At 39.4% G+C, this 22652-nt stretch overlaps 1 pseudogene; it reads left to right on the top strand.

The window, feature by feature from the left end:
- The first annotated feature begins 898 nt into the window (after nt 1-898).
- Nucleotides 899-21966, top strand: LOC130028607 (male-enhanced antigen 1-like; annotated as a pseudogene).
- Nucleotides 21967-22652: the final 686 nt, after the last annotated feature.

The raw sequence follows: 22652 nt of genomic DNA on the forward strand, positions 1-22652 counted from the left end.
TCATTTCCCAGTAGCTCAATGTACTTTTCGGACATTCACTTGTAGTTGCCTGAGGCATGCGTCAAACCACGTTGGCAAATAAGCTCAAGAGTTTTCAAAGACAGGCCTTTTTTTTTTGTGGCTATCTCTCTCTTGGCATTCTTCGCACAAACATGGAGGCGCTGAACCAGTTGATCGAATTCCTCGTCAATGTTGTCAACAACTGCATCTTCCCATGTTGCTGCAACAGAGCCAAAGAGCTCCCAGTTGGTGGTCATACCGGGAATTCTCTTCTTAAACTTTGCAGCCCTTTCTCCCCGCTCTGTTAAGTAGAGTTTTGCATGAAGGAGACGGTGGTCTGATTCTGTTTGGAATTTTGTGACAACAGCAACATCGGTCAGGCAAAACCATCGATTGAATATGATGTGATCAATTTTGTTGTGGAACCGTCCACTGGGAGACTCCCATGTCCAATGTTTAGAGTCGGCCTTCTGGAACTGTGAGTTACCATGGATGGTCTTGGTCGACATGATGAACTCAGACAGTTTCTCACCCTGTTTGTTCCATTCTAGGCCATGGGTCCCTATGTGGAGTTCTTTGGCTGATCTTCTTGGTCCTATCTTGGCATTAAAATCACCAACAATGATCTTGAAGGTCTGGTCTTCTTTATAGAACTTCTCCAGCTCCATGTAGAACTTCTCAATTTCACCTTCATCATAATTGGATTGGTGTGTAGATAACAAAGATAGAAACGGCTGGCTGTGAGCCACATCTATTCAAGTATAATAATCTGATTCAGGTTGTTAGGCATTCGAATGAATCACTGCTCATGGCCAAGTTCGTGTTGACAAGGATACCGATGCCTCTGATGTCTCTTTTATCGCATGTTCCAAGGAACAGTTCTTCTTCTGTGTCGAAGATGGCGTGATGTGATTGATGCCTTCTCATCTCAGTCAGACCAATGGTGTTGTACTTGATCTTTTGCGCTTGTACCATCAGGTCCTTGATGGATGCATCTGATACTAGCATATGTGCATAGAAAGAACAGACAATCATTTTTTGTCTTTCTTCAAAATGATGCAATTAAGGAAGACCTCAAAGAGAGAAGAGCAGAAGTGCTAGTAGGTGCGGCAGAAGCCAGGAAAAGCATTTGTAATGCCTGCCTGTCCTTAACCAACTACAAGACCAAGATGACTGCCCTCCGACATTCTGATGGATCTATCACATCTTCCAGAACGGCAATGGAGAAGATTATCCATGACTTCTACTCAGATCTCTTCACTAGCCACGTCCTCCTGCCCACATATCAAATTCCACAGGATAGATATGTTGTTCCCAATGTTCTTCCTTCTGAAATCCAACACGCCATTTCGTCTATAAAGAAATGAAAATCACCTGGCCCAGACAAGGTCATACCCGAACACCTGAAGAACCTGCCATCAGTACTCATCACTACACTGGCCCAGCTCTTCACACGCTACCTGTCTGACTGCAAAGTTCCATCCCAGTGGAAAACCAGCAGGACTGTACTACTTAAAAACAAGGGGGATATCCATGACATTGGCAACTATCGCCCGATCTGCCTATTGTCTGTCATCTACAAGCTGTTCACTCAAATCATTCTGAATAGGATTGGCTGAACACTAGATGAAGGACAATCATGCAAGCAAGCCAGGTTCCGAAAAGGATTCAACACCATCTACCATATCCACACGATAACCAAGCTCATTGAGGTTTCTTGGGAGTTCAAGATGCCACTCTGTCTAACGTTCATTGATTTAAAGAAGGCCTTTGATTCTGTTGAGATGGAAGTGGTCATCGTAGCCCTAGCCAATCAGGGCAATACTTCATGATCCTCCGTGAACTGTATTACGAATTCACTACCAGGATATCACCATTTTTCAAAGAATTGATCATTGATATCAAGAGAGGGGTTCAGCAGGGTGATACCACTTCACCAAAACTCTTCAGTGCCACCATCGAGAAAATCATGCAATGACTGGAATGGAAAGGAATGGGAGTGAAGATAGATGGTCAGCAACATAACACCTTCGCATTGCTGATGACATTGTTCTAATAACACCAAACATTAGCCAAGCGGCTCAAATGCTGGCCGACTTCGACCATGAGTGTGGAAAGGTTGGACTACAGCTGAATTTTATGAAGACAATGTTTATGAGAAACAGCCTCGTTCCTGATGTTCCATTCGCTATCAATGGAACAACCATCTCCAAATGCAACAGTTATGTGTACCTAGGTTGAGAAGTCAACATGACAAATAACCTGGCACTTGAGTTGCACAGGAGGAAGAGAGCGGCTTGGAACGCCTTCAAGAGTGTCGAAGAAATAACTAAGAGGACAAAGAAGCTCCGGTACCAGGCACATCTCTTCGACTCCACTGTTCTTCTTCTTGCATTAACATATGCCTCAGAGACCTGGGCCCTATGAAAACAGGATGAGAACGCTATTCGGGTCTCCCAAAGAGGAATCTTAAGAGCTATGCTTGGAGTATCACGTTTCACTCAAATGAGAGAAAGAATCTGGAGTTCTGACCTCCGTCGACAGTCAAGAATCAGAAATCCTGTCTCGTTTGCCAAGGTGTTGAAAATCAGATGGGCTGGACTCGTAATGACATTTGGAGACGACTGCTGGACTAGAGCTGTTACCAACTGGATTCCACGGGACATCAAAAGACCGCTTGACCACCCACCTACCAGATGGTCAGACTTCTTTGTCAAGACCCTGAACGACCAGTTTGAGGCTCTTCATGTTCCTCGAATGAACAGACACTATTGGTCTACACTAGCATGAGACAGGGACAAATGGAGACGTTACTGGCACCTGCTCGAGCAAATCGATGATTAAGGAGAAGTCAAGTGATCAAGTGATCAATATTTACCTGTTTGCTTTAGGAGTTTAAAAAAAACCGAAACAGTATCAATTGAAGACAAACCCTTGTTCTGGATTACAAAACTCAGAACCCGAAACAATAATGGGTAGCAATTGGAGAAAGAAAGTGAAACCTAGCAGTAATATAGGGATGTGTCAGCTGAAGCATTTTGGTGTGTGTGGTGCATTAACTTCATATATCAATACCATAAACTTTAATAATATTGCTATCATGGTTCCTAAACTGTAATTTTAAAAAGGAAAACAAAATACTGGAAGTGAGACTTACTCAAAATAAATGTCTGCTTATTCATCTCATTGAATCCTATTTTAAAGCTAAATTTGAGAGAATACATACTCTTATTTTTTCAAACTGCAAATAACAGTGGATAGCCTCACATTACAATACAAAGGAAAGGCTTACATATTGACATTCTATATGACATTGTGTTTCCAGATGATCATAAAAAGAAACAATGCATTATTATAGGCTTAAGAAAATACTTTTATTTGACACTCAAATTACAGTCATTATCATTGAAGTGGATTCCTGTGGTAACATTTGTGAGTCTCACAGCTTTTTTTCTGTTGGATAAACAGAAGCAGCAAGAGTTTTGGCATTTATTGCTGATGACCTACTCTCCCCATAATTTTCTCAGTAGTAGAGCCCCTGTGGTATCTGTGTGTGCCCAGGAGTGCTGACCCTTCTTAATTCCAGAATACTTAGCCATCCTCTTCAATCTCTTCCTCTCAGCTTCCACTGTTCCTGTAATGATATCATCCAGTAGGAACCAATGGCATCAAAAGAGATGAAAGGATATTAGAATATCCTTTGTAAACAGAGCAGTGCTTTTGCAAAGGTTTTTCTCCCCACCAAAAAAAGAAACTGCCCTCCCTATCATCAACGAAATTATGTAAAGGCATGATATAAAGAGTTATGTTAGCCTTCTTGGAACATTAAGCCAAAGGCTTAGAGTTAGATTTCAACAAAATCAAGTGACGACATTGTATACAGAGTTATTATGTTAGCTTTCATGGAACATAAGTCAAAAGTTTCTTGGAACATTAAATCAAAATTAAGAAATTTCTTGTTGTGAGGAAATAGAAACTACTTTCTGTTTCTGTAAAGTAATGAAAAGTCACTTGATTAGAACAGGATTGTCAAACTATGATATGTATTTAAATTATTGAGAATCTTGTTAAATTTAAGATTATCATCAGTAAATCTACATGTTCTTAAGGAAATTGAGAAATTGTGGTTGGCCTAAGGAACATACTCTTAGACCTCTGTAGACCTTTCTTAGTTACAGAAAAATTAGTTAAATATTAAAGTTGTATATACCTTATTTTTTGCAAATTAGTTTTCCATAAGGAATGAGAAGTTGTTCCCCAAACTTTTTAAATTAGTTATAATGCAAGTATTCATTATGCACTAAATATTCTTTGCATAATGAAAGTAACTGTTGCAAAGGATTATAATTTCATCAAACCCTTTTTCATATGTATCCAATCTAAATAAAGTTCATACTGAATGAAAAGTTCACTCCTGAGAATGAGTAACTGATGAGATTTGCAACCAACTCAGATGCAAGGCCAATTGATGGGTTATGAAATCACTTTAGCAGTCCAGGAATATGTGTTGATCTTGGCCAGTCCCTAAAGAATGTTTGTCCAAATATTCAGGATAGAGCTGACTTAGTTTTTTATTTCTTGTAGGAAGATGCTTAATAAGAAATATACAAATCTGTTTCCTAAGTGTTTATTTCTTGGTGGTGAAACTATAAAAGTTTTCCTTTTTTTAATTGTATGATTTTTCCTAGACACTTAATCAGATCCATTTCTATAAAATCCCAGGATCTGGTCTAAAAAAGATAAAAAACTGGAATGACTATCTAGACCTCAACTATTTAAGCAAATCGTTACCAAGGACAGATTTATGCTTCCCTGGTCCTGTAGAATCAATGTCAGCTCACTTCTCTTGAATATAGAAGTCTTCAACCAAATGTTGACTATGAGTGCTATAGATTTATAAACAGTGATATCTACTGTGTTCAGTGTTGGGTGATTCCTATGCTCTTTGCTTTTGTGTTGCATGATTTGTTTATGTTTTTTTATTAGATAGCTCATACTATATAATTTTCATATCTGATTATAGATGTTAAATCTTACTTAAGTGGACTTAGATTAAGAAATATCAACATAGAAATCTTACTTTAAAAGTTTAAGACATTTATGCATACAGAGGAATAAAAATGATTTAAAAGTAAATGAAATTTAAATTGATATTTTCTAAATATTATTAAAGATAAATTTAATAAAATGTTGAAGAATATTCTAGGTCACCACAAACATTATATATGAGATACCAAGTTACTTGATTGAGTGCTCACATGATTCATAAATATTTAAAAACAGCTTATTTTTATTTAAAAACTATTTTGGTATATGATACAAAATACATATGCTGAAATTTAATCAAGCAGAGAAATTTTTAAATATGTTGTATTTTGGGCCCTCTTGATCAATCTTGTGCTGAATTAGATATTCTTATTTTTTTCTTGTTGCAGTTAAAAAGGAAAAGGAGAAATAAAAACATGAATCTGGCTGGTTGGGAGCAACAAAGTAAGACTATTAGAACTAAAATGTTGTTATTCTACTTAAATGCAACAATCTACATATTTTCATTTTTTTTAATTTTCATACCATAGCATTAGGTTTTCTTTACATGAAAAATTTTAGGGTTTTGTAATACTGTCATTTTAATAAGTCTCAATGATGAAGATGTGACAATTTAAATAAATATCAAATGTCTATATATATAGAAGAACTACTATATCTGCATGTGTTTCACTGAAAGTGTTTACAGCATCTTCAGAAGAAATTTACTTGAAGTTAGAGTCTTTGATTTATAATAGTAAAAGATCTAGTGAACACATCAATACATCTTTATCTAAAGTTTGAAATAATTTACTAAGGGTTCATGATTTATAAAGTTATTCATAATATAATAGTTTCAGGCATACAATGTCCCAACACCAATCCCACCAACACTGAACCCAAGTTCTCTCCCATCCCCAAACCCATCCCCTTGGCAGACATATAACAAATTCATTCCGTATTACTTGCTCCAACAGAACTTATAGAAATGATAAGAGGGATTATTATAAATAAGTTATTAGAAATAAATGTATCCGAAATTGAATGATTATTAAAAATGATTCAAGAAAAGTCCATTTGTGAAGATTGATAGCTATATGATTTAACTACTTTTAAAAAGAAATTTAAATCATTTATAGCATACTGTCTATTCTCATTTACATAAATAAGTTTTCAGTTCTGGCATCTAAAATACATTGCAGGGCTGGAAGTGAAATTGCAGGTCTGTGGCCACCACTCCAAGTGGCCCCTGGCCAACTGGCAGCTGCAGTCCTAGCAGGAGACACCGTGGGTCCTGAGTTTATCTTTCTAGACTGAGGAGCTGGGGCCACAGCAGGGCAACATGGAAGGCAGAGGAAAATGGAGCAGAGCGGTGCTGGGTAAGAGGAGGCGGACACTGGGCCTCGCCCAACTGGCTCCGGTTACCAGCCCCTGAACCAAGAGCCGGAACCAGAGAAAGCGGAGCTGGTTCCAGTGGAGGATGAAGATGTTGTTGCTGATATTCAAAATCGGATCCAGACCTTGGGGCTTCTTTGGTCAGACCCACTGTTAGACAGCGAGGATGAGGAAACAGCCCTGAGCAGTCACAGCTCTGTTCCCATGGACCCAGACCACCTAGAGCTGGTCAAAAGGACGATGAATGTAGTAAGGCTGCCTGCGCCTGGGTTTTCACCTGGCCTCAGGGGATCTCAGATGCTCGTGGGAAGATGTGGTACAGAAGGCCTTCCCGGCAGGCCTACTGGACTCGCGGCCTCCACCTCCTCCCCGCACACCCCCAAGAGCCGTCTTAGCTCCTGACGTTCCAGGCCAGAACCAGCACGGCCTGAATATCACCCTGGTTATCACATCTGTCTCATCCTCCTCGGCCCCCGCCACAGAAAGGCAAAATCAGACTTCTTATAGTTGTGTACATATGGAGGCATCTGCCCAATGCCAACGCACCTCAGCATATGTCAATCTGTGGACAATAAAGCTTCCCATAAACAAAGCCAAAATATATACAACAGTAAATTTTATTCTGTGCTTATATAGCGGCCTGGAGCGATAGCACAGCAGGTAGGGCATTTGCCTTGCATGCGGCTGACCCGGGTTCGATTCCTCTCCACCTCTCCGAGAGCCTGGCAAGCTACCGAGAGTATCTCGCCCATAGGGCAAAGCCTGGCAAGCTACCCGTGAGGTATTCATATGCCAAACACAGTAACAGCAAGTCTCACAATGGAGACATTACTGGGCCTGCTGGAGCAAATCAATGAACAATGGGAGGAAAAATTCTGTGCCAATGAATCTTAGAGTTTTCAAGAAATAGGCAAAACCAACAAATGTAAAATTTAGTAAGAGTTAAGAGTATTAAGAAAATGTAAATGGTAAAATGTGAATAGATCTATAACAGCATTTTATCTTATTGTTTTTATTATAACACATTCATTAAGATATTGTTTAAATATTTACATTAATAACTAAAATATTATACTAAAATCTTTGGATGTAAAAAACCTAATCAAAGAATAATAATATAAATGATGTGTTAATTCAAAATTAAAAAGTATAAAATTCCTTAGTAAGCTAGGAGTAAACATACTTCTCTTAATCTAATAGAGAACAGCCATATACACCAGTAGTGAGTATCATACTTAATTTATTTGAAATATGAATAATGCCCTAAGTCATTGTTCAGTTCTAGGTTACAGTGGTTTTTGCAAGAAAAAAATTAAGTTATATCTTACTTTTTTCAAAATCAAAACTAATGTATTTGGGAGGCGGTTTTGAAAATTATAACCTACTGATTTCAATTCACTATACTACTAATTCAGTAATGAGCAGACTATGACCATCAGTATAATTTTAAATAACAAGTTATTAAAAGAAAAATTAGACATTGCAGAGATAATCTATGTATTTATTCTCCTACATTTAAAGAGGAACTTATAAAATTAATTTAAAAACTATTCACAGCACTCCATTTGTGTAATAGCATTTTCTGTGGTAAAACACTATAATATTTCATGCCAAGAGTAGAATTGGCAGAACTGGAGCAATAGCAAAGTGGGTAGGGCATTTGCCTTGCATGTGGTCAACCAGGGTTCAATTCCCAGCATCCCATATGGTTCCCTGAGCACCGCCAGGGGCAATTCCTGTGTGCAGAGCTAGGAGTAACCCCTGTGCATTGCTGGGTATGAACTCCCTCCCCCCAAAAAAAGGAAAAAAAGAAAAAGAGTAGAACTGTTCTCAGTAATCAAGAGAACAATGAGTACTCATTACAAAACAAGTGCTGTGTCTCACACTTAATATCAATTAATTATTTCTTTATGGTGCTGGAGCAATAGCACAGTGGGTAGAGGCCACCATGACCGACCCGAGTTTGATTCCTCCGCCCCTCTCAGAGAGCCCGGCAAGCTACCGATAGTATCTCGCTCACACGGTAAAGCCTAGCAAGCTACCCATGACGTATTCAATATGCCAAACACAGTAACAATTGTCACAATGGAGACGTTACTGGGCCTGCTCAAGCAAATCGATGAACAATGGGAGGACAGTGACAGTGATTTCTTTATGGAATCATCCCAGAAAATTATGTACTCTATCTTTCAAAGACTTGGAAACTTAAAATAGTTGAATGATTTTCTGAAGGCTAAATTATTGGCAAATATTTGATCCAGAAGTTTTACTTGCATGCAAGCGGTCTAACTCCAGAGAGCAACTGCTTTTATTTTAAACTATTTTCTTTACACGCTTTTGAAGTCTTCTATAAAATTGTTAACCCCTTTTTTAAAAGCACCTGATCAAATTCATATATTTACATCATTTCTTAGAAAATATATTATTTAAGTTTAAAAAAGTTTTATTAGAGCTCTGGAGAAATAGCACAGCACAGGGTAGGGCATTTGCCTTGCTTGCGGCTGACCCGGGTTCGATTCCTCCATCCCTCTTGGAGAGTCTGGCAAGCTACCGAGAGTATTCCGCTCACACTGCAGAGCCTGAAAAGCTCCCTGTGGTGTATTCAATATGCCAAAAACAGTAACAACAAGTCTCACAATGGAAACATTACTGGTGCCCGCTCAAGCAAATCGATGAACAACAGGAGGACAGTGACATTGACAGTGATTAAAGTTCTACGGTTTAGGAAATTATTCCAAGTTAAGTTTTTGACATACAATGTTTCAGCATGAATACCACCACCAGAATCAGCTTCTGTCCATCAGTATCTCCAGGTTCCCTCCCACACCTCAGTTTGACTCTTTAGCAGCAAGTTTTTAAATTTGGTTATTATAGTTTAGATCTCATGCTTCCTGTGTGGCTGTTATTGTGGTTTGGATAACTAGTTATGCCACTAGTCTACATCACATTTACCCAAGGACCTTGACTCATGGGCCCCTCTATGTCCCTCTCTGTTCCTTACTTCAACCTATTCTGGCAACTATTTCTTTTCTTCTCTGTTCTCTTCTCTATGGTCATGGTCACGATCCTCCCGTTGTTCATCAATTTGCTCGAGCAGGCCCAGTAACGTCTCCATCATGAGACTTGTTGTTACGGTGTTTGGCATATCAAGTATGTCACGGGTAGTTTGACAGGCTTTGCTGTGTGGGCTAGATACTCTCAGTAGCTTGCCGGGCTCTCCAAGAGGGGCGAAGGAATCGAACTCGGGTTGGCCATGTTGGCTGCGTGGAAAGCAAACGCCCTACCACTGTGCTATCGCTCTAGCCCATCTTCTCTATACTTTAAGTTATTTAAATTGTTTTAAAACTTTGCTTTTGGACCTCTCATATTCTGAGCTTCTCTTTACTGATGATGATACTTTCTCCAAAGCCAGGTATTAAATTACTAGAAATAATCTCCACAGTGAATCATGATATATTATTCAAATGAGCTTATTCTGGAGAGCTCTGAAGACTTTTCCCTATGCTGTTACCCAACCTCCAGGTACACTTAAGATATGTTGCCTTACATCTATCCATGTGATTATATTGTATCCCAGCATCAATCCTATATTTTTTGTTGTTGCTGCTTATTTTGGGGACACAACCAGCTGTAGTCAGGGCTAATTCTTGGCTCTGCACTCATGAATCACTCCTGGGAGACTACGGATCATATGGGATGTTAAGGATTGAACTTGGGTTGGGCACATGCAAGGGAAATTCCTTACAAGCCCTAAACACATTTTTAACTACTATAAGGAGCTGGATAGATAGTCCGACTGGTAGGGTATATACCTTGCATACGGTCAACCAGATTCGGTTTCCAACATCCAGTGTGCTCCCCCAACCGTACTACGAATAATTTCTAAGTGTAGAAACAAGTGGCCCTAAGCACTGCCAGGTTTGGCCCCCTAACAAACCCCAAATACTCAAATCAAAAAAGATCAGGTCTATTACAGCACTACCCAGAGAGATAAACAGGTAGGACATTTACTGTGGATGCAGCCAATTAGGTTTCAGTACCGACTATCACATATGGTCAGCTGAGCAGCACCAGGAATGGTTCTTAATCAAAGAGTGAGGAGGAAGCTCTGAGCACAGTTGTATGTGTCCTATCCCAAACAAACAAACAAACAAACAAACAAACCTAAGTTAGAACAAAGTGCCTGTCTTTAACTTTTGTATACTTTCTCTCATCTAGAAAAGTAAAGATATATAAGCAATTACTAATCAGCTTGCATTTTTGAAACTAGGATAACTCTAGACCAGAACTATAAATAAAAATACAACTAATACTTCACTATCTCCTATAAATAAGTTGTTTATATTTATATTAGCTAGAATTGTCACTGTCACTGTCTCCCATTGTTCATTGATTTGCTTGAGTGGGCCCAAAACGTTTCCATTATGAGATTTCTTGTTTGGCATATCGAATACGTCATGGGTAGCTTGCCAGGCTTTGCCATGTGGGCGAGATACTCTCAGTAGCTTGCCGGGCTTTCAGAGAGTGGTGGAGGAATCGAACCCGGCTTGGCCAGTCTGGCTGTGCACAAGGCAAATGCCCTACCGCTCCAGCCTGGCTACAATTAATTGTATGCATTTCATGAAACAGTTTTCCCATATGTGTCAATAAAGAATATATTTAAGATTAAATTCATTAGGACATAGAAAGTTTATAGAAGAAAAGAAATCTTAAAATTATATTTTGCTTTCGTCTAGGTTATATTATATATACATATGTATATGTATATATAATATTAAGGGCTGAGACTCACACATGAGTGAAGCCCCACAGAACCAGGGAAGCAGAACTCTGTGACCTTGACTCCAAGCTCAATGAACCCGGAAAGAGAGATCCTCTGCCTGCTCCCAGCAGCTGGCAGACCTCCACTACCTCCACTACCCAGCCACCTCCATGCTCCAGGATGCTTTCCAGACACTTGGGCCAAGACTCAAGCATGAGTGAAGCCCCACAGAACCAGAGAAGTGGAAGTCTGTGACTTTGAACTCCAGGTTTAACGAACCTGGCAACAGACATATCATAAAACACTTAATACAACATTACCACACCATATTTGATGGTGTTCAAATATGGTTTGAACCACGGGAACACCTGCAAGGACGATTAGAGGCTGCCCTAAATGCCTCTATCCCTCTCGGAAAGCCTGGCAAGCTACCGAGAATGCCCCGCCGGCACGGCAGAGCCTGGCAAGCTATCTGTGGTGTATTCAATATGTCAAAACCAGTAAATACAATGGGTCTCATTCTCCTGACCCTGTAAGAGCCACCAATATGGCAGCATTAAGAAGGATGAGGAAGAAGCGGGTGATAAAATCTCAAGGCCGAACTAGGCTGCCAATAACAAGAAGGACAAAAATGACTGTCTGCATTTTCAATGCACATATGTTGGCATCAGATACATCCATCCATCGAGGACCTGATGGTGCACGCATGAAAGATCAAGTACAACATCATTGGTCTGACCAAGATGAGAAGACATCAATCACATCATGCTGTTTTCGACACAGGGGAAGAACTCTTCCATGGAACATGCGACAAAAGATGCATCGATGTTGTTGGTATCCTTGTCAATACAAACTTGGCCATAAACATTGATTCATTTGAATGCCTAACAACCTGAATCAGATAATTACACTTGAACAGAAGTGGCTCACTGCAGGCAGTTTCTATCTTTGTTGTCTATGAACCAACATCCAATTATGATGAGGGAGAAATTGAGAAGTTCTACATGGAGCTGGAGAAGTTCTATAAAGAAGACCACACCATCTACAAGATCATTGTCGGTGATTTTAATGCCAAGATAGGACCGAGAAGATTGGCCAAAGAACTCCACATTGGGACCCGTGGCCTAGAATGGAACAAACAGGGTGAGAGACTGTCTGAGCTTATCATGTCGACGAAGACCATACATGGTAACTCACAATTCCAGAAGGCTGAATATAAACGTTGGACATTGGAGTCTCCTGGTGGACAGTTCCACAACAAAATTGATCACATCATATTCAATCGATGGTTTTGCCTGACCGATGTTGCTGCTGTCACAAAATTCCAAACGGGATCAGACCACCGTCTTCTTCGTGCAAAATACTACTTCACAGAGCAGGGAGAAAGGGTTGCAAAGTTTAGGAAGAGAACTCCCAGAATGACCACCAAATGGGAGCTCTTTGGCACTATTGTGGCAACATGGGAAGATGCCATCATTGACAACATTAAAGAGGAATAGGATCAACTGGTTCATCACCTCCATAACTGCGGGAAGAATGCCAAGAGAGAGATAGCCACAAAAAGATACCTTTTTTCGAAAACTCTCGAGCTCATTTGCCAATGTGGCTTGACGCAAGCCTCAGGTAACCGCAAGCGAATGTCGTAGCTCGCAAAGCAGTGCAGAGAAGCAATCAAGGACGACCTCAAAGGAGAAGTGCAGCAGTGTTGGCAGATGCAGCGAAGTCGAGACAAGCATTCACAATGCCCTCCTGCCCTTTGCCAACTACAAACCAAGCTGACTTTTCTCCAACGTCCTGATGGATCTATCACCTCTTCCAGAAGGGCAATGGAGAAAAGTATCCATGACTTCTACTCTGATCTCTTCAATAGCCACGTCCACCTGCCCACATACCAAATTCCGCAGGGTGGATATGTCGTTCCCAATGTTTTTCCTTCTGAAGTCCAAAGCGCCATTTCATCGGTAAAGAAGCAAACAGAACCCGGCACAGACAAGGTCAGACCCAGACAGCTGAAGAACATGCCATCGGTTCTCATCAATCAATACACTGGCTCAGCCCTTTACACGCTACCTCTCTGAATGCAAGTTTCTGTTCCATTGGAAAACCAACAGGACTGTACTACTGTACAAGAAGGGAGACATCCATGACATTGTCAACTATCGCCCAATCTGCCTGTTGTCTGTTGTCTACAAGTTGTTCACTCAAGTTATCCTGAATAGGATTGGCAGAACACTAGATGAAGGACAAACATGCAAGCTAGCTGGGTTTCAAAAAGGATTCAGCACAATCGACCATATCCACATGATAACCAAGCTCATTCAGGTTTCTCAGGAGTTCAAGATGCCACTCTATCTAACATTCATTGATTTAAAGAAGGCCTTTGATATTTTTGAGACTGAAGCAGTCATCAAGACCCTAGTCAATCAGGGCATTCAAACTCAATACACCAGGATCCTCCATGAGCTATATTGTGGATTCACTACCAGGATCTCACCATTCTACAGGGAGCTCATCATTGAAGTCAAGAGAGGGGTTCAGCAGGGTGATACCATTTCGCTGAAACTCTTCAGTGCCACTCTTGAGAATGTCATGTGATGACTGGAATGGGAAGGAATGGGAGTAAAGATAGACGGTTGGCAAGTACACCACCTCCATTTCGCTGATGATATCATTCTAATAACGCCAAATATCAGCCAAGGGCCACAAATGCTGACTGACTTCTACCATGATTGTGAAAAGGTTGGACTATAGTTAAATCTCATGATGACAAAGTTTATGAGAAATGGTCTCGTTCCTGACGTTCCATTTGCTCTCAACGGGACAAACATCTCTGAGTGCAACAGTTATGTGTAGCTACATCGAGAAGTCAACATGACAGATGACGTGGCACCTGAGTTGTGCAGGAGGAAAAGAGTGGCTTGGAACACCTTCAAGAGTGTTGAAGAAATAGCTAAGAGGACGAAGAACCTCCGGCTCCGCACACGTCTCTTCTATTCCACTGTTCTTCCTGCATTAACATATACCTCAGAGACCTGGGCCCTATGAAAACAGGATGAGAACACTAGTTGTGTTTCCCAAAGACAATTGAAAGAGCTATGCTTGGAGTATCACTCTTGACTCAAAAAAGAGAAAAATATGGAGTTCCGACCTCTGTAAACGATGATGAATCAGGGACGTTGTCTCGTTTGCCAAGGCATCGAAAAACAGATGGGCTGGACACGTAATGAGATTTGGAGATGGCTGCTGGACTAGAGCCGTTACTGACTGGATTCCACGGGACGTCAAATGATTGTGTGGCTGCCCACCTATGAGATGGTTAGACTTTTTCGTCAAGACCCTGAACGGTTTGAGTTTCTTCGTGTTCCTAGAATGAGCAGATGCCATTGGGCTACACTGGCGTGTGAGAGGGATGGATGGAGACATTACTGGTGCCAGCTCGAGCAAATTGATGAGAAAATGGATGTCTAGTGATCAAGTGATCAAGTGATATATAATAACTAGATAAGCAAATTCATTAGCTGAGAATCACAAAAAAAGAGCATGATGCTGCTGAATATTCCTATGTAGACTAGTTGAGGCTGACAACTCTGGGCCCTTATCGGAACTGGGACAGACAGATTTCCCCTTTCTGCCTGAAGGCACAGGAGCCTGCAGTCTCACCCCTAAACACAAAAATGGCACAGCTCCCCAACTGATTTCAGAAAGGGTGATGAACAGCTGAATTTTCCCAAATGGGGCTAGTCTCTGGGCTGAAAACTCTGGAGTGTTCTCTGAATGGCAGTCAGCACATTGCCCTTATTCTCACTCCACACCTGCCTTCAGGAAATCCATCAACCAATAACCCACCTTGCCAGCATAGATACAACCCAGTTCCACAAATAATCATGAGAACATGATGTCACTGTATCTTCCAAGGCAGACAAGTCAGGGCTCACTACTGTCGGGTCTACTTGAAACGGGGAAGGCAGATTCCCCTTTCTGCCTGAATGCACAGCAACTTGCAGCCTCACCTGACACTTTAACATAGAAAAGGCCCATCTCCACAACTGAACCTTATCAAATTGCCAAGCCACTAAACCGTTTCAACTCGATTATTCCTGGAACATACAGCCATGGGCACCTTCATATTTTAGTATTGTCGACCCAGTAGGATCACAGAAAATCTGATGGGAAAGCTGCACAGCCCACCAAGCTCAATGAGCTGAAGCTCAACTAGCAACAATCAGCCGAGTAAATCCTCAAACTTTAGTGACACCATTGAAAGAGAAAACAATGATCAAAAATGGACTTTTATTTTATATTTTATAAATTAACATGTTTTATAAATTAATTTGTCTTTGTTTTGTACAACCAATATGGAGAAACTATGTTTGTGCCTGCAATGGGTCAGGCTGGATGGTGGGTGGGAAACTTAGGACATTGATAGAGGAAAGATTATGCTGGTGGTGGGATTGGTGTTGGAACATTGATGACCTGAAAAAACTGAGTATGATTAATTTGGTAAACAAAGTGTTATGATAAAAAGGGGGTAGAATAAAATTTATTAGATTATGAAAATAATTACTATAGCATCTTAGCAACTTAAATAATGTAAACATGTTAGGATTAAAATAAATAATTATTTCCACTTGTCCACTTATGCAGTTAGTGCTAACTCCCTATGTGTGAGAATATTTATAATGTATAATCTGTTATTAAATGCTTTTATAGTCTAACACTGGATTTAGAAAACTTATTTTAAATGTTCAAATAGCAAAGACTTTAGAACCATATTATATTTGTCCCAAGTGCCCAATTTCTGTCTCAGTGATATAAAAACAGTTGTTAAACTATTGTGTTTTTTTAATAAAAGCTTATTTATAAAAATAGCCCATAGGTTAGGCCCATGGACCAAACTTTGATGATCATCTTATTAATATGCTCAATTAGAATTTGATCTTCTTTCTCAGTTTTGAATTGTTAGATAAGTGTATCTTATAAGTGAACTATTATTATTATTATTAATTATAAGTTGATCTGAGTTTACAAAGTATGAGTTATAGCTTCATGGACAAAGAACTCAAAAGTGAGTCAGTTTAAGGTTTGTTGTGAAGTGAAGGTTTGTTGTTCTGTAATAACATTATTTACATCATTGAGCTAATCTTTTCAGGGAAATTGGTGCAGATCTTATAAAGAAAAAAAATAATGCTTTTCTAATACTGGCAACTTCATAAGACCACTAATTTTCATGCTAATGCTTATCTGACATGCTACTCTGCACTTTCCACTTGCTAGTTTTCAAGTAATCTTTACTCTGGAAGCCTGAGAGCCTTTGCAGAGAATAAATAAGGTGCTTGCTCTCACAAACTGACTTATGTTCAAACTCTGGCACTTCATCTGATCATCAATGTTTTGCCAGGAATGATCCCAGAACACAGAGTCAGAATTAAGCCCTGAGTACAGCCAAGTTCCAGATTCCTAAGCTCCTGGTGAGTGGGGAGGAATGGGGGAAATAATCAAAAAACTAGTTTGGAAAGCTCCACTTTTTTTCTGTGCAATGAAATACCAGAATTATAAATAAATGACAAAATTCTGTACTACATAGTTGTTTGTTGTATGTTATGTGAAATTCTGCTGTACTCTTTAATACCCAGTTGTTTTTGTTTTCGTCTTCTCTGATTCCATGAATTGAATTTTGTATTTTATATCCTTTAATACCCCCCACCTCATAGTACCTCTTTTATGTAAACTCAAAAATTACTATTATTTTCTTCCAAAACTGGCAATGGTCAGGATCCATATTTTACCTATGTTTCTATCACTCTTATCTAGTATGTTAGGTGCTTGACAGGCTCCTCTGTGGTGATGGTTTTTGTTTTTAATTAATTATGTATTTATTAGAGAAGAGCTTGGAAAGGAAGTGATCATCAGATATCTCTAGACACAGTGTAGCAGGAAGAAGAGAAAAGGCTCAATTATGGAGCCCATCAAGGTCAATCAGCTGTATAAAGGGACTATCCTCCTAAGGGCCTTCTAGCACAAATTATAGACTTAAAACACGGTTTATGAATGCTACATTTTTTAGTTTATTACATTGTGAGATAGCTTCAGTTTCTCTCCTTTCTTTGGGCAGCACCCCTTCTGATTGCAAGTTGGTTTGTTTGCGCAAGTAAAGGAGAGAGCCAGTTTATAAACAAACCAGAACTGGAGATTGCTTTCCTACTCTAATTCCTCCTTTGTTTGTGTTTACTGCAGTACCAGATCTGGGGTGCCCTTAGAGATGTATGCAGATAGGCTACCAGGAATGAAATTTCAATTTAAGTTTGGCACTATCAAAACTACTCTCCCAAATATCTTTTACAATGTGCTGACTGTAATACTTTGACCATAAACCACTGGTAATAGCTAGAAATTAGACCCTGGTTAGAAATGTATTACTGTATTGCCAAATCCTTCTGTGGAATTCAACTACTACATATTTTTAGGTTAAAGAAAACTAGATCTCTGGAACTTCAGCCAAATCTAACTTTGGTTTCAAATTACCTCAGAGAAAAATTTTTAGCTGATAATTTATTTTATATGGTTTGTTTTACATGGAGATATATTTACAACATATGTGATAAGTAAACATCCATTTCATTTAAAAGGCAATACTTACTAAGTAGTAGAAATTCCTAGAAGAAAAATACTGGTCATTGTCATGAGGGACGAGGGGAGGGGAGGGAAGTGAGGGGAATTATGATATTTTAGGTCCCTGAAAGTGGAAAGTATGAGATTGAGAAGTGGAGAGGCTATGCAAAAAAAAAAAATAACATGCAATATTAAAGACTGTAAAGAAGTTCTGAAAAGTCTAGGACCTCATTTGAGAGCATTTACTTGGATTAGTGCCAAATGCTCTAATTTAGAATGAGCCTGGTTTGTTGTTTATATATGATGCACATGCATATCTTCTACACCCTGATCCACTTAATTTTTTAAAAAAAAGTTAAATAGAATTGCAGAGATATACACATTCATAAAGTTTTTATGATTGGGTTTTAGTCATATAATGCTCCAACACCTGTCTCTTCACCAATGTACTTTTCCCACCACCAATGGGCCCAGTTTCCCTCTCGTCCTCCCCAACCCATCCCACTGCCTGCCACTAGGCCACTACTGCAGGCACTTCTCTCTTCTCTCTTCTCTCTCTCTCTCTCTCTCTCTCTCTCTCTCTCTCCCTTGCTCGCTCTCTTTCTCTGCCTCCTTTTGGGCCTTATGGTTTGCAATACAGATAATGAAAGGTTATCAGGTATATCTTTTTACCTATGCCTTTCACCCTCCCCCCCACTTTTGTGGCAAGCTACCAACCATTGACCTATCCTCCTGGTTACTGTTTACCCTCACCTTGGATATTGGTCTCATACTATATATATATATATATATATACACACACACACATTAATGTATATACACACATATATATGTGCATATCTATATATACATGTATATGTATATACATGCATACATAACTGAGCACATACATATATGCACATATATGTATATACACATATACATGTATACACGTGTATATACATATGAACATATATGTATATACATGTACATATATGTGCATATATATACATATATTCAATATATGTACATATATTCAGATATATGTACATATATTCAGATATATTCAGGGCTGGAGCGATAACACAGAGGGTAGGGTGTTCGCCTTACAAGCGGCCAACATGGCCGACCCGAGTTCGATTCCTCCGCCCCTCTCGGAGAGCCCGGCAAGCTACCGAGAGTATTTGATATGCCAGACACAGTAACAACAAAGTCTCCAATGGAGACGTTACTGGGCCCGCTCGAGCAAATCGACGATCAATGGGAGGGCCTTTACCTTTAAGGGCTGGAGCGATAGCACAGCGGCAGGGCATTTGCCTTGCATGCAGCCAACATGGCCGACCCGAGTTCGATTCCTCCGCCCCTCTCGGAGAGCCCGGCAAGCTACCGAGAGTATTCGATATGCCAGACACAGTAACAACAAAGTCTCCAATGGAGACATTCCTGGGCCTGCTCGAGCAAATCGACAATCAATGGGGGGCCTTTACCTTTACCTTTACCTTTATATTCAGATATATGTACATGTATATGTATATACATATATATGTACTTGTTTATGCACACATGTGTATACATATAGAGATATATCTCTCTATAGAGATATCTATCTATATCTATAAATATGTAAATATCTTTTTTATATCCCACAAATGGGCTGGAGTGATAGCACAGCAGGTAGGGCATTTGCCTTGCATACAGTCAACAGGGTCGACCCAAGTTCGATTCCTCCATTCCTTTCGGAGAGCCCGGCAAGCTACCGAGAGTATCTCACCTGCACGGCAAAGCCTGGCAAGCTACCCATGACGTATTCGATATGCCAAACACAGTAACAACAAAGTCTCACAACGAAGACGTTACTGGGCCCACTCGAGAAAATTGATGAACAATGGGAGGATAGTGACAGTGATCCCACAAATGAAGGCAGTCATTCTATACCTGTCCCTCTACTTCTGACTCATTTCACTCAACATGATACTCTCAAACACAGTCCATTTATAAACAAATTTCATGACTTCATTCTTCCTAACAGCTACATAGTATTCCATTGTGTAGATGTACAGTATTTTCTTTATCCAATAAAGATCTTGGGCAGCTGGGTTATTTCCATATTCTGGCTATTGTGAATAGTGCTGCAGGCGTGCAGATGGTGTTTCTGCTGTGTGTTTTTGGGTCCCCAAGGTATATTCCCAGAAGTGGTGTTGCTGAGTCAAAAGGGAGTTCATCCTAGCTTTTAAGGAATGTCCATGTTATCATTCCTCAGCTTCATTTTTTTGAAAATATGCCATATTTTACTTTCAAAATTATAATAATTAGAATACAGCTCTGAAAAAATCTTCTATTAGTACAGCATAGCTATATTATGGCTCTCTACAATCCTTTTTATAACAGCAACATATATGGCAAACATTCTCACCCCTTCACCCCTGCCCCTAATAATGATTTCCAGTGGATTATCATTGTGTTGTTTTCTATCGTTACACCTTGATCAGCTTCATTTTTTAAAAAATTTTTATTAGTGAAACACCATGAGGTACAGTTGTAGATTTACACATTTTTGTGCTTGGGTTTCAATTATATAATGATCAAGTACTCATCCCTCCACCAGTGCCCATTTTCCACCATCCCAGATCTCAGTATCCCTCCCACCCCCCATCCCTCACCCTGTCCCACCCTCCTTCTGTGGCAGGGCATTCCCTTTTGTTCTCTCTCTCCATTTGGGTGCTGTGGTTTGCAAAAGAAGCATTGAGGGGCAATTATGTTTGGTCTATAGTCTACTTTCAGCATGCTTCTCCCATCCTGGGAGGATCCTCCTAACACCCTTTATTTGGTGCTCCCTTCTCTATCTTAGTTAAGCTGATTCCTAGGTACGAATATATAAATCTAAATAAATAAATAAATAAATAAAGTAAGCTCTAAATAGATCATTTGTTGCTGAAACCATTTTTAACCCTTAACAAAAGCACACACACATAAAGCAATTAACCTTTTACTGATGTCCCTTTTAGCAAGTTACTAAGTCACCACTAAGTTATCTACTAAGTTACTAAGTTACCACTAAGGTCTGAATTTTCTCATTTTTTTTTTCTGAAATTGATAAAGATTAAAAATTTTTATAGACTGTTATTAAGAGCTATTAAATATTATGTTAAGTAATTTATTTTTATTCCTTATTGTACTTGACCTAGAGTGATACTCATACTCTCTCAAACTTTGAGAGTATATTATCTGAATATTTGAAATCTTTCTTTTGTATCTTTCTTTTTTTTTTTTTTTCGTTTTTTGGGTCACTCCTGGCGATGCTCAGGGGTTACTCCTGGCTCTGCAATCAGGAATTACTCCTGGATGTGCTCAGGGGACCATATGGGATGCTGGGATTAAAACCCGGGTTGGCCTCGTGCAAGGCAAACGCCCTACCTTCTGTGCTATTGCTCCAACCCCTCTTTTGTATCTTTCTTAACTGGCCATTTTAACTCTGAATTCTTCACTGGCTCATCTTCCTCTACCTAAACACTCAATGATTTTTTCTGTTTCATAGCTACATTATGGGACTTTTTAATGACTTTACTCTCTCATTGGTGATTTTATGACTTCAGTGCAGTAATTTCCAGTTTCCTATATCTAATTTCAAATTTTCTCCAAGGAGCAATAGTGGGTAGAGCATTTCCCTTGCATGTGGCCAAACTGGGTTCGATCCCTCACATCCCATTTGGTCCCCCTAGCAATGCCAGGAGTAATTCCCGAGTCCAGAGATAGGAGTAACCCCTGAGCACTGCGGGTGTGACCCAAAAAGCAAAAACAAAACAAAACAAAACAAAAAACTTACTCCCAGATACAGATTCCAATTTCTAACAGCAAGCTACTATATCTAGGTATACTGCTTTAAAATATATCATGATATTATACTATTCACATGAAAAGAAGTAAAATTTAACTATTTCCACAGACCCTTTAATCATTTTTTTCTAATGTTTAACACTAGCATGACTTCTATGACATCCATGACTCACATGCAATATTCTAATAGATTAATCTAGGGCCCATGATTATTTATTTCCTTATTTAAATCCTTATTTCTCATGATTTTCTCATTATGAAAACTATACTGCAGGTTTGAATTTGACTTTCAGCTCAGTGGATCTGCTACTCGGAAGTCTATCCCTGTTGCTATGACCCTGGGGACAATATTTGATTTTTAGTGACATTGTTTCCTCAACTGCAGAATGGAAATAATTCCCCCGTACTGTTGTATTAACTGTGATTTATGTAGAGTAATTGAGTATAAATAATCTAACAAAGAATGAGCTCTCAATAGTGTTATGTCATAATGCTGCCACCATTACCACCATTATTACTTTTAGGAAGTATTTCCTGACTCACTGTCATTTGTTTTTTTTATTACTTCAGAATCTTTAACTTGGACTTTGAGCAATGGATTCCTGCATGTTCTTTCATTTCCAGTTATGTTCTATCTTAATTTGTCCTTCGCTCTGAGACTTGTGAGTCTGCATACATTAAAAAGAGAAAAATCTTCTTGGAGCTGGAGACATACAGCAGAGTGGACAGTACACTTCCCTTGCAAGAGATCTCCAGAATTCTATATGGTCCCCTGTACCCCAGCAGGAGTTATTCCTGACTACAGTACCAAGAGTAAGATCTTGGTACCACCAGGTATGGCCCCACGACAAGCACAAAAAATCTGCCCTATATTCTAAACTGTTTGTATATTTTTCTGATATAAGCAAGGGAAATTATAATATTTTCCACAGTATTTGTTTTCCAGTACATGGGCATAAAACTAAAAGAAAGTGAATAAATGTTAGTTATTTAGAACTATCATATAATGAAAGACGTAAAATGTCATGATTATCAAACTATACTAACT

This window comes from Sorex fumeus, unplaced genomic scaffold (assembly GCF_029834395.1).
Source record: "Sorex fumeus unplaced genomic scaffold, SorFum_2.1 ptg000003l, whole genome shotgun sequence".
NCBI lineage: Eukaryota > Metazoa > Chordata > Mammalia > Eulipotyphla > Soricidae > Sorex > Sorex fumeus.